Genomic DNA, 10,754 nt, shown 5'->3' with positions numbered 1-10,754 from the left:
AAACAAACAAAAAACCAAACAAAAAAAACAAAAAACATTTGCTTGCTAAAAGAATGGATGCTACCCTGTACTAACTTCTGAAATGTGTTGCTACCATCAATATCAAAACGAGCAAAAATTCTCTTTGAAAATTTATCAAATTTCTAAAATGAGACATTTAGTGTTCCGCTGTGAATAAAAGACTGAATAAAAAGTTGAATAAAAGTCTCTTGATGCATGCTCAATCATCCAGGTAAGTAAATCCCAAAACGTTGATTCTGTTAATCTGGACGTAGCATTTTCAGTGGGAGAAACATTTTGTCACTCATCCAAGTGACTTTTTGCCACCACTCTGCAGTTTGCCATATGTTGCAAAGTGATGAAACAATAGACTTCAAGAACCTTAAATCATGGACATTTAACAGAATGGTCTGTGCTTTTAGGTTTTAATTCTGTTGATAAAGCATAATATTCAACTACTGCCCTAATATTTGCTCCTTTCAATACAAACCTTCTATTTTGATCTCATCCAGTGATTTCCCCTGGATCTGGGAAAGATGTCCTTTTTCCAGTGTTAAAAGCAGTTTGGAAATCTTGGCCAGCTGTGTTGTGGGAACTGGTAATCTGTAGAATTCGCAGTGAACGCGTATATTATGACCCAGGAAATCTGCAACCTGATCAAGTTCGTTGTTTTTCAAATTAAGGACTTGTGAGAGTGTGTCAACATGTTTTCTGAGCTGTGTCGATCTTAGATACTCAGGCTGCTTTGCTCCACACTGGTGTGCATGAAGGAGTCCATTCCTCTGTAATGACTCATTGAACGGGGTCTTGCAAAGAGGTAGATATTAGTGGCACAAATACCACAGTCAGGCCTCCTACTAACCAGTAGTGACAGAGCATCCAGCATGCTTGGTGTTAGCAGAACTGGAACATTTCTGTCCCTTTTTCCCCATTATTTCTATTCTACAGAAATAGTTACAGAGTCTCTGTTCCATTTCTGAGAGCCCCATGGCAACATCTGTGTGGAGTGCTGTTTTGTCTCTTTCAAGAAAACTTTTGAGGCGCATCTTTGAAACCTCTCCAGAACGTCTTCGGTTGAACACAATGATTTGTGAGAGTGTAACTTGTGCAAGTTGGGCATAATTCTAAGCTGTGGCTTCGTTCTCCAAGCTGCAAAAGGCACTTTCTGCAGATTTTTGAAGGTAGTGATGGAGAATCCGAACATCTTCTGTAAAGGGCAATGTTGATGGCTTGTTAAACTTTGCCTCACTCAATGTGTTCAAGGCACGGTGAGACACCATCTCGGACCATTTGGAGACATACAACTTCTTGAACGCATCAGTGGACTTGATTAGGGCTTCATCCTCTGTCATGAGGGCACGATTATGGATAATGTCAGACATTTTATGCAGTGTATGTCCCAGTTTCAGCGCAAGGCTTGGAGTTTTGTATCACAGTGTCTCTTCATCAAAACCTGAAACTTTCTTTACTGCTTGCACAACTCTCTGGAAATTAGCAGGCTTAATAGCTTCTTCCATGTTATGCACTGAGAATTCTGTGCGCAGACACAACAAACGTCCCGCTTCACGAAGCTTCTGTCGTATATAATCATACTTTGTAGGGTCTTGTCCATGTTTATTGTAGAGGGACTGGGCAAACTGAATAACAGTAAAGTCATTTCGCACAGCTGAGGCAATCTCATCTTGTTTCATAACAGCAAGAACCTTCCAGACTCCACTTGACACCTGCGGATAACACTGAGACTCCAGAGTTAAAGCCAGGCCGAGTACTTTGGTTCTTCCAGGTTCTTTATCCGTGTCATCTTTTGGTTTGTTCGGACATCTGCTGACATGTCTCCAAAGATCCTTGCGAACATACATCCCTTGACAATAAAAGCAATGAGCGAACTTTCCCTCTACTGCTTTAATCTTGGGTCTTCTCTTCACTTTCAGTGGTCCCACTCCACCATGCAAAACTGCAGCATTATGCTTAAAATTTCCCTTATTTCTCAATTTCTCTAACAGACTTTTACGCTCGTTTGAGTCTCTAGGCAGGGAAAATGCATGCACAACATCAGGAGCCGTTTTGTGTGTTTTCAGGTGGCGGGAAATTTTAGCTTGTGGTTTGCCACAAAAATAGCAGTAATTTCTTTTACTTAAAGTCATTTTTTCTGATTCAGTTTCGCAAAGCTCACTTTTATCTTGTGGCTTGTCCTTTGTCAAGTTGTGGATTAAATTCGTTGAATCTGATTGTTCATGCGCTCTGGAGATGTCATTTTGGCATAGCAGACCTTTTGATGTGCTTGGCAATAATGAGATGTCGTCATCTGAATCTTCATCATATGACTCTGAATCTGGCACATATTCTTCTTCTGATATGCTGTGGTTGCCATCATCATCGCTTGATATTTGATCCAGAACTGAATGTGGCAATCCATCCTCCCCTGAATATTCAGAAATTTCTTCTTTCTGGAATGTAAGAACAAAAGTTATTTTAATTGATCAATACTTTAGACAGGTAAAAAAATAAACTGAAAAACAAAGTCAAGCCAAATATGAATGGGATACACACCTGTGTTGACTGGTGGCAATTCTGATTTGCCAATTTTGCAAGGCAAGATTTGTGCCAGACCCCTAAACAAACTGAAACACATTTTGATAGACTTAATTTAGCTTTGCAGTTCTATTTAAGTGAAGTAGTTTTTTGTCAAAGCATTGCAGTAATGTCAGATGCTGAAAAAAAAAAACCCCAAACTGTTCACACTTAAGGATATTTTAATGACTACACATACACTGCTAATCCCCCCCCCCAAAAAAGGACATCCCAGATGTGAATGAAGGAATTATTCTTATTAAATACTTTGTTCTTTAGGTAGTTGAATGGCATGAAAGTGTGTAGTTGAATGTGTGTGGCCTCCAGATGCCTGTATGACTTCCCTACAATGCCTGGGCATGCTCGGGATGAGGTGGCGGATGGTCTCCTGAAGGATCTCCTCCAAGACCTGGACTAAAGCATCTGCCAACCCCTGGACAGTTTGTGGTGGATGGAGTGAGACATGATGTCCCAGATGTGCTCAATTGGATTCAGGTCTGGGGAACAGGCGGGCCAGTCCATAGCATCAATGCCTTTGTCATGGAGGAACTGCTGACATACTCCAGCCACATGAGGTCCAGTGTCGTCTCGCATTAGGTGGACCCCAGGGCCAAACGCACCAGCATGTGGTCTCACAAAGGGTCCGAGGACCTCATCTTGTTACCCAATGACAGTCAGGCTCTCTGGCAGGTACAGAAATGCCACCCCTCACCATTACTGACCCACTGCCAATATGATCATGCTGGAGGATGTTGCAGGCAGCAGAACGTTCCCCACGACGACATCTCCAGACTGTCACGTGCTCAGTTTGAACCTCCTTTCAGCTGTGAGGAGCATAGGGTGCCCGTGCCGAAGTTGCCAAACTTTGTGTTTTCTGGCAAATGCCAAGCATCCTGCATGGTGTTGGGCTGCAAGCTCAATCCCCACCTGTGGACGCTGGACCCTCAAGCCACCCTCATGAAGTCAGTTTCTGACCATTTGTGGCCTGTTTGAGGTCATTTTGCAGGGCTCCTCTTGTTCCTCCTTGCACAAAGGTGGAGGTAGCGGTCCTGCTGCTGGGTTGTTGCCCTCTTATGGCCTACTCCACATCCAGGTAGCACCTCCATGCTCTGGACACTACACTAACAGACACAGCAAACCTTCTTGCCACAGCTCACATTGATGTGCTACGCTAGATGAGCTGCACTACCTGAGCCACTTGTGTGGGTTGTAGACCGTCTCATGCTACCACTAAAATGAAATCACCGCCACCATTCAAAAGTGACCATAACATCAGCCAGAAAGCATAGGTGCTGAGAAGTGGTCTGTGGTCACCACCTGCAGAACCAGTCCTTTATTATGGTGAATTGACTATAATTTCCACTTGTTGTCTACTCTATTTGCAAAACAGCATGTGAAACTGGTTGTCAGTGTTACTTCCTAAGTGAACAGTTTGATTTCAAAGGAGTGTGACTGACTTGGAGTAACATCGCATTGTTTAAGTGTTCCCTTTATTATTTTGAGCAGTTTATGTTATGGAATGGGGAATTGAGGACAATCCCAAGTATACCATTTTTACAAGGTCCTGCACCAATGAGGTAATACTACATTTCTTTAATTAGACGTGACCACCCATTAATTAAAAAGGGAGCAGTGTTCATTTCAGCTAGTCTTAACTTGTTGAACTCTATTAATGCTTTTTACTATACACTGTACCTATTCACTAAATGTCTCACCTTTGCACTTATAGCCAAGCCACTTGAGGGAGGAAACCGGTCCCACACACTGAATGCACTTGTCCAAAGATGATATTGTTGTGCACACCAGACGATGATTGTGAAACTGTTAGCAAAATATTGCAACATTTATTTGTTTTGGACAGTTGGAAAGGTGAGGTGTTTTCAATTCAGTTGCAGATATCAACTAATAAACTTCGTCCATGTAAATCACATCACACCCAGGTGACTGCCAAACACACACACACAGCATCCATAAAGAATGATGATAGATTAAATTATTAGTTCATTAAGTGGTACACTGGATTATATTTACCCTTTCAGGCTCTGGATGTTTCAGGTCCAGATCATTGTTTGGAAAGCTGTTTGGCTGCGGCTTTAGGCAGCTCACAGTCTTCTGAATCTGGCTGGTCTCAGTCTTCGTGTGTAACAGATAGAAAATGAAGACAAAAGAACAGTAATCTGACAGTTACTAAAAATGCATCACTCAAGAGGATGAATAAACCATTTCACTATCGGCAAATAGCGTAAGGTACACATCGTGCATGAGAAACATTCATTAAAATCTGTCCTAGGTCAATGTTACCTCTTCAAAATCTTGCACTGAAGAAGAATGCATGGCTTCTGAGCCTTGCTGAGGCATTTCTTCATCAAGATCCTGCAACAAAGAAAAGATGGCACAAAGATTAGACCAAGTGCTCTTCTTGCAACTGTACTGGGCAGGCCTGTGCTTCTGTTTTTAATTTGCATGTGTGTGTGTGTGTGTGTGTGTGTGTGGGGGGGGGGGGCTTTCCACTCAAAAAAATACTGGCTACAATAATTAACAACTGATTCCTTTGCAATCATCCATCCTCTTCCACTTATCCTTATCAGGATTGTGGGGTAGCAGGTTTGGGGCCTATACCAGCTACCATAGGGCAGTACAACCTGGACAGATCACCAGTCTAACATGGAAGGACAAGCATTTGCATTCACACCAAAGGGCAGTTTTGAATCACCAGTTAACCTAACCCCATAAGCTACATCTTTGGACTGTGGGAAGAAGCCAGAGTACACAGCCAGAGAGAACCCATGCACTACAGCAGTAAAAAGTGCCTAAAACAAGTTAAGAAGTTGTATAGTACTATCTTAATGTTCAAGCCTGAGTTTCAAAAAATTTCAACATAGAAACAAAGCACATGCAGTCAGTTCTACATGCTGTAGGTCAAACTGTCAAGAAATACGAGAAGACCCCTCCTAAAACCAGAGTGATGTCACCATGAAGCAAACTTTGACGGAGTCCCCCAATAACAGTGTGGTCCTCCTAAGTCACATTTGGGTGGTTAACACACACACACACACACACACACACACACACACACACACACACACACACACACAGATGTTATACAGACTTGCACTTTGAAACAATGAAAAGGACCTACAAGCCACGGTCCATGTAAATCACATCACACCCAGGTGACTGCCAAACACACACACACAGCATCCATAAAGAATGATGATAGATTAAATTATTAGTTCATTAAGTGGTACACTGGATTATATTTACCCTTTCAGGCTCTGGATGTTTCAGGTCCAGATCATTGTTTGGAAAGCTGTTTGGTTGCGGCTTTAGGCAGCTCACAGTCTTCTGAATCTGGCTGGTCTCAGTCTTCGTGTGTAACAGATAGAAAATGAAAATACAGTGCATTTTTGAAGAGGCTTTTGAAACATTAAATAAACTGTATGAGAAAGATAAGTTTCAAGCTAATGTCTTTAAAATATTCACTGTCATGTATAGAGAATTTAAGGCCCTATGATTAAGAGACAAATAGTCAGTGTGATTTCTTTATTTTTTAAGCCATTGCTAAAGGAGTAAAACAATCACCTGTAGCAGCAACGAACTGTCACTAGGGCCCATTTATCTTCGAGGGCCAAAATTTAAAATGAATCTAACTAAAGAGGCTACACAGCAAAATCTCCAGTGTTAAATTAACACTAGAGAGTGTCTATATGGGTCCACACAACACTGTTGAGTGTTAAATTAACACTTTTGACAGTGTTAAATGTTTAAAAGTAACCTAGTCAGCAGTGCTGATTTTCTAACACTGGAATATTTCTAACATTGAGTTATTTTCCAGTGTTAGAAAATCAGCACTGTGCAGTGTTAGCCATTGTTAATCTTCAAAACTGACTAGGTTACTTTTAAACATATAACACTGTCAAAAGTGTTAATTTAACACTCAACAGTGTTGTATTTAACACTCAGAGGTGTGGACCCTTATAGACACTCTCCAGTGTTAATTTAACACTGGAGATTTTGCTGTGTAGAATCACATTAAACATCAATCACTGTTAAAATTTAGAAACCGAAAGCCATTTTTTTTTATTTCTGCATACCTGCTGATATTTTTTTAGTGCTTTTAGAGGGCTTTGATGTGGCAGCCATCACAATTGCCTGTTTTCCATTAGTACCTACCCCTGTTTTTCCAGTAGGTTATAGTACCATGTAGTTTTTCAGTAACTACTGCACCAAGGTTCCAAGTGATCCAAAGTGATCAGAAAATTTGACATAGACAGACTGAATGCCACCAGGTGGCTGGTCAATGGTGTCACTCGATAAGTTATGAGTGCGCCTCCTTCGTGAAAATCCAAGCCATCATTTTTGAAACTCTGAAATGTTTGAAATAGCGACCAAAATTAACAGCATGATCCCTGAATTGAACACTAAAGTATAGACTGAGCAGCAGGCATTTTGTCACCTTGACGTCCATGCTTGCTGTGGCATTTATATCACTGGATGCTCGGCTGCATTGCTATAGGGACCCCAGGCACAGTAGGTGATACTCAATTTCAGTGAAAAACTAGATGCCCTAAGTCACATTAAGCCAATTTGAGTAGGTACAAATGTAAAAATGGCTTACGGTATGCAATTTATCAGTTCCAAAAAGTACAATTGTAGAAATACCTTGCATCTCCAGAGCCAATCCGAGTCACCATAATTATAGTCTATTTCTTCGCCTGGACTTATGTCTCTGCTTGCAAATAAGCATAGATGGGGCTTTCCATTGATATTTAATATTTTCATCTTAGCACTTGGACTGATGTGGTTGTCGTTGACAAGTCTGCCTAATGACCCATCTTCTTGAGATACATCCACACTGTGGGGTTAGGCAAAAAAGTATTAGCTTAACTAGTTTTTGTTAGGAAGCTTTTTTTTCATAAATCAAAAGCAATGTGTAATTTAATCTTAATCAAACTACACTGATATAATACGCACCACCAGAGTTTTCCATCTAACTTGAATTCAAACATGAACACCTTCAGGCTGTCATGATAAACTCTGTGTCTCCGCTCACATTCTTCTTTTGTTATGAGTTTACCTCTGTATTCCAAAAGGAAGTCTCCTTTTTGGAATGGAACAGTCGTGAAAATGCCCCGACCTGAATTGCATAGGCATACCAAGTGAGTGACAAAAGACAAAGTGACAAACTCCAAATCTAATCCAAACTAAAGACCAACTTACCTTTGAAGGCATTTATGTAGTGGATATCAAGTCCCAGTTTGTCCCTTCCAGCAGAAACATGACAGACTGCATCCTCCCGTGTTCTCCTGTACGTTTTGATTGGCTGTATTACCAAAGCATATACAGTATTACGATTATCGTCATCATTGTCATCATCATCAGTAGCAGCAGAACTAGCAGTAGTGTAGTTTACAGCATAAACACAGCTGACTTATTCATAGTCCTAATTTATGCCTTCTTTTAAAATGTTAAAGGCCTAGTACTCAAAATGACGACATGTGACATTTCTGTAATGGCGACTGCAGAGAGTGATACAAGTACTGAGAAAGCTTGGGCATCAAAACTGTAAGAAGTTTTTTCTTCAGGCATATAAATAAATACACGACTAAATACACTTATACCCCTTGCTTTTATTTTAGGGCTGTCAGCAGAATGGACAGACATTGGACAAATTGCCCAAAATTAGCTAACAGCAACATCAGGGATTTTGACTCAGACTGCGCTGGTTTAATTGTTAATCGCGTTAGTCGCGATGTCGGCATTAACACGTTTAAGCCACAATAATGCTTTAACACCGAGTAAATCCTAACACGGGTTAGCCCGCTTTATCGCGTTGACGTGGTGTTACGTCCCCACTTAAAAGTCTAGGCGATGAGGGTGGGGGACAGTAACAGTTAGATCCAGGTGGAATGAAAAGAACGCCAGGCAGAGGTATTTAACATAAAATAGATCTTTATTGTAGGCAAACACCTCAATAATCATACAAATGGCAACAACAAAAGGAGACAGCACCGCTGCTTTAATGAGAAATCAGGGAGGTCAACCCAAAGTGGTAATGACCACTTCAACAAAGAAAGCAACAATAAGGCTTCAACAGAAAGAGACAGCAACGCTGCTAGCAAACAATATCCAGGCAGGCCACACAAACTAATGAAGGCCGCCGTCACTCATGGGCAATCACTGCTCAGTTAAACACTACTCACAAAGAGCCACACACCAGAAGGCTGGTCACACGCAGCAGGCTGTTCCACACCTAGGCTAGTAGCACACTCTGACCAGCCCAGAGGAAATCCACCAGAAACCTCTCCCTCCTCCTCCACACTGCTCTACTCCAGCTTATATCACCCCTGAGGGTAATTGGTTGTAACGAGAGCAGATGAGCAGCAGGTGTGACCTAAAGGAGAAGGCAGGGGCAGAGAGAGACAAGGGGAGGGGCCAGAACGAAGGAGGAGGAGGAGAGGGAGAAGACAACACCACGCCCACACACACACACACACACACACACACACACAGTATTCTTTGTTCACATGTATACCTATGTAAGATGTTATATGTTAATGACCCTATGCATATTCATGTAACCACAATAAAAGGAGTGCTATGGGGGACCTGGCTGAGAGTCTGACGGAGGTCAAGTGGTGGAACGACACTTGGCTCCAGGCAGGACTCCCTCATGCATGAGTAACATGAAGAACTTTGCCTACTCGTGTCTTGCTTTGCTGTGTAATTATATTGTCCTCAACGTTCCAGCGGATGGGTTCAAGCTATAAACCTATCAGTGAGGAAAATATCACAAACTCTCATACTCCCAACCTGTTATATGACTGTGTTGTATTTTATTGTATGCTATGTTTTTATTTTATATCTATTATGTTTACAAACATCAAGAAGTCACAAGCAAAGGGAGACCACACCATAGCACATGTTTACATAAGATAAGATAAGATAACCTTTATTAGTCCCACACGTGGGAAATTTGTTTTGTCGCAGCAGGAAGTGGACAGTGCAAAAGTTATGAAGCAAAAATTAGAATACAATAAGAATAAATACAGTACACAACTGTACAGAATAGAATAGAATAAAATACTATATACAGTAGAATAAAATAGAATAAAATATAAAATAAGATAAAAATAGAATACAAATGCTGTATACAACTGAGTAAAAATACAACGATGCCAGAAAGGATTATTGCACATTAGTGTTATTGCACATTAGTGGATGTGTGTGTTTGATCAGTTAAAGTCTTTGTTGTGGAGTCTGACAGCAGTGGGGAAGAAAGACCTGCGAAAGCTCTCCGTCCCACACCGTGGGTGCCGCAGTCTCCCACTGAAGGAGCTGCTCAGTGCTGTCACAGTCTCCTGCATGGGGTGGGAGATGTTGTCCAACAGGGATGACAGCTTAGCCACTCACTCACCACTGTCACTCACCACCTCCACTGGGTCTAGGGGGCATCCTAGAACAGAGCTGGCCCTTCAGATCAGCCTGTTCAGTCTCTTCCTGTCCCCAGCAGAGATGCTGCCGCCCCAGCAGACCACACCATAAAAGATAGCAGAGGCCACCACAGAGTCATAGAAGGTCTTCAGGAGTGGGCCCTCCACTCCAAATGACCTGAGTCTCCACAGCAGGTACAGCCTGCTCTGCCCTTTCCTGTAGAGGGCGTCTGAGTTATGAGTCCAGTCCAGTCTGTTGTTCAGATGAACACCAAGGTACCTGTAGCTGTCCACAGCCTCAATGTCCATACCTTGGATGTTCAGTGGTTGCCGTGGAGAATGCTTGTGCCTGCGGAAGTCTACCACCATAAGGATATTCATCAAAATTATTTATTCATCAAATTTCAAAACTTTTTTAATCACACAAAAAATACATGTGCAAAGCACCACAACAGCAGCCCGATATCAGACAGAACTGTCACATGATATTAAACATAATGAAGCGCTTCATTATAGTTTTCCATTCAAGCTGCGCTTCATATTTTGACCAGCAGATGTCACCAAAGAAGACTGTGTTGAAAAATAATGACAGTTTGTTCCACGACTGCATTTCACTGGGGGAGGGTTTTGATTATTGATTAAAATCGATTCTAGGTTGGATAATGTGATATTGATCCATTAAAATCCTGAAACGATTTTTAAATATGAATAAATTTTGCCTGAAACGCCAGAATCTCAGGTTAAACTTCA

General features: G+C 41.6%; 1 pseudogene; it reads right to left on the bottom strand.

Annotated features, from left to right (window-relative positions):
* Positions 1 to 1,124: 1,124 nt before the first annotated feature.
* On the bottom strand, positions 1,125 to 7,039 carry LOC147321418 (uncharacterized; annotated as a pseudogene).
* Positions 7,040 to 10,754: the final 3,715 nt, after the last annotated feature.

This window comes from Aulonocara sp. 'chitande type north' Nkhata Bay, linkage group LG9 (assembly GCF_057382095.1).
Source record: "Aulonocara sp. 'chitande type north' Nkhata Bay isolate Kocher_YH1m ecotype deep benthic linkage group LG9, A_spYH_male_GT1.1, whole genome shotgun sequence".
Taxonomy (NCBI): domain Eukaryota; kingdom Metazoa; phylum Chordata; class Actinopteri; order Cichliformes; family Cichlidae; genus Aulonocara; species Aulonocara sp. 'chitande type north' Nkhata Bay.
The sequence above is the reverse complement of the archived record's forward strand: the minus strand, read 5'-3'. Positions and strand labels throughout refer to the sequence as shown.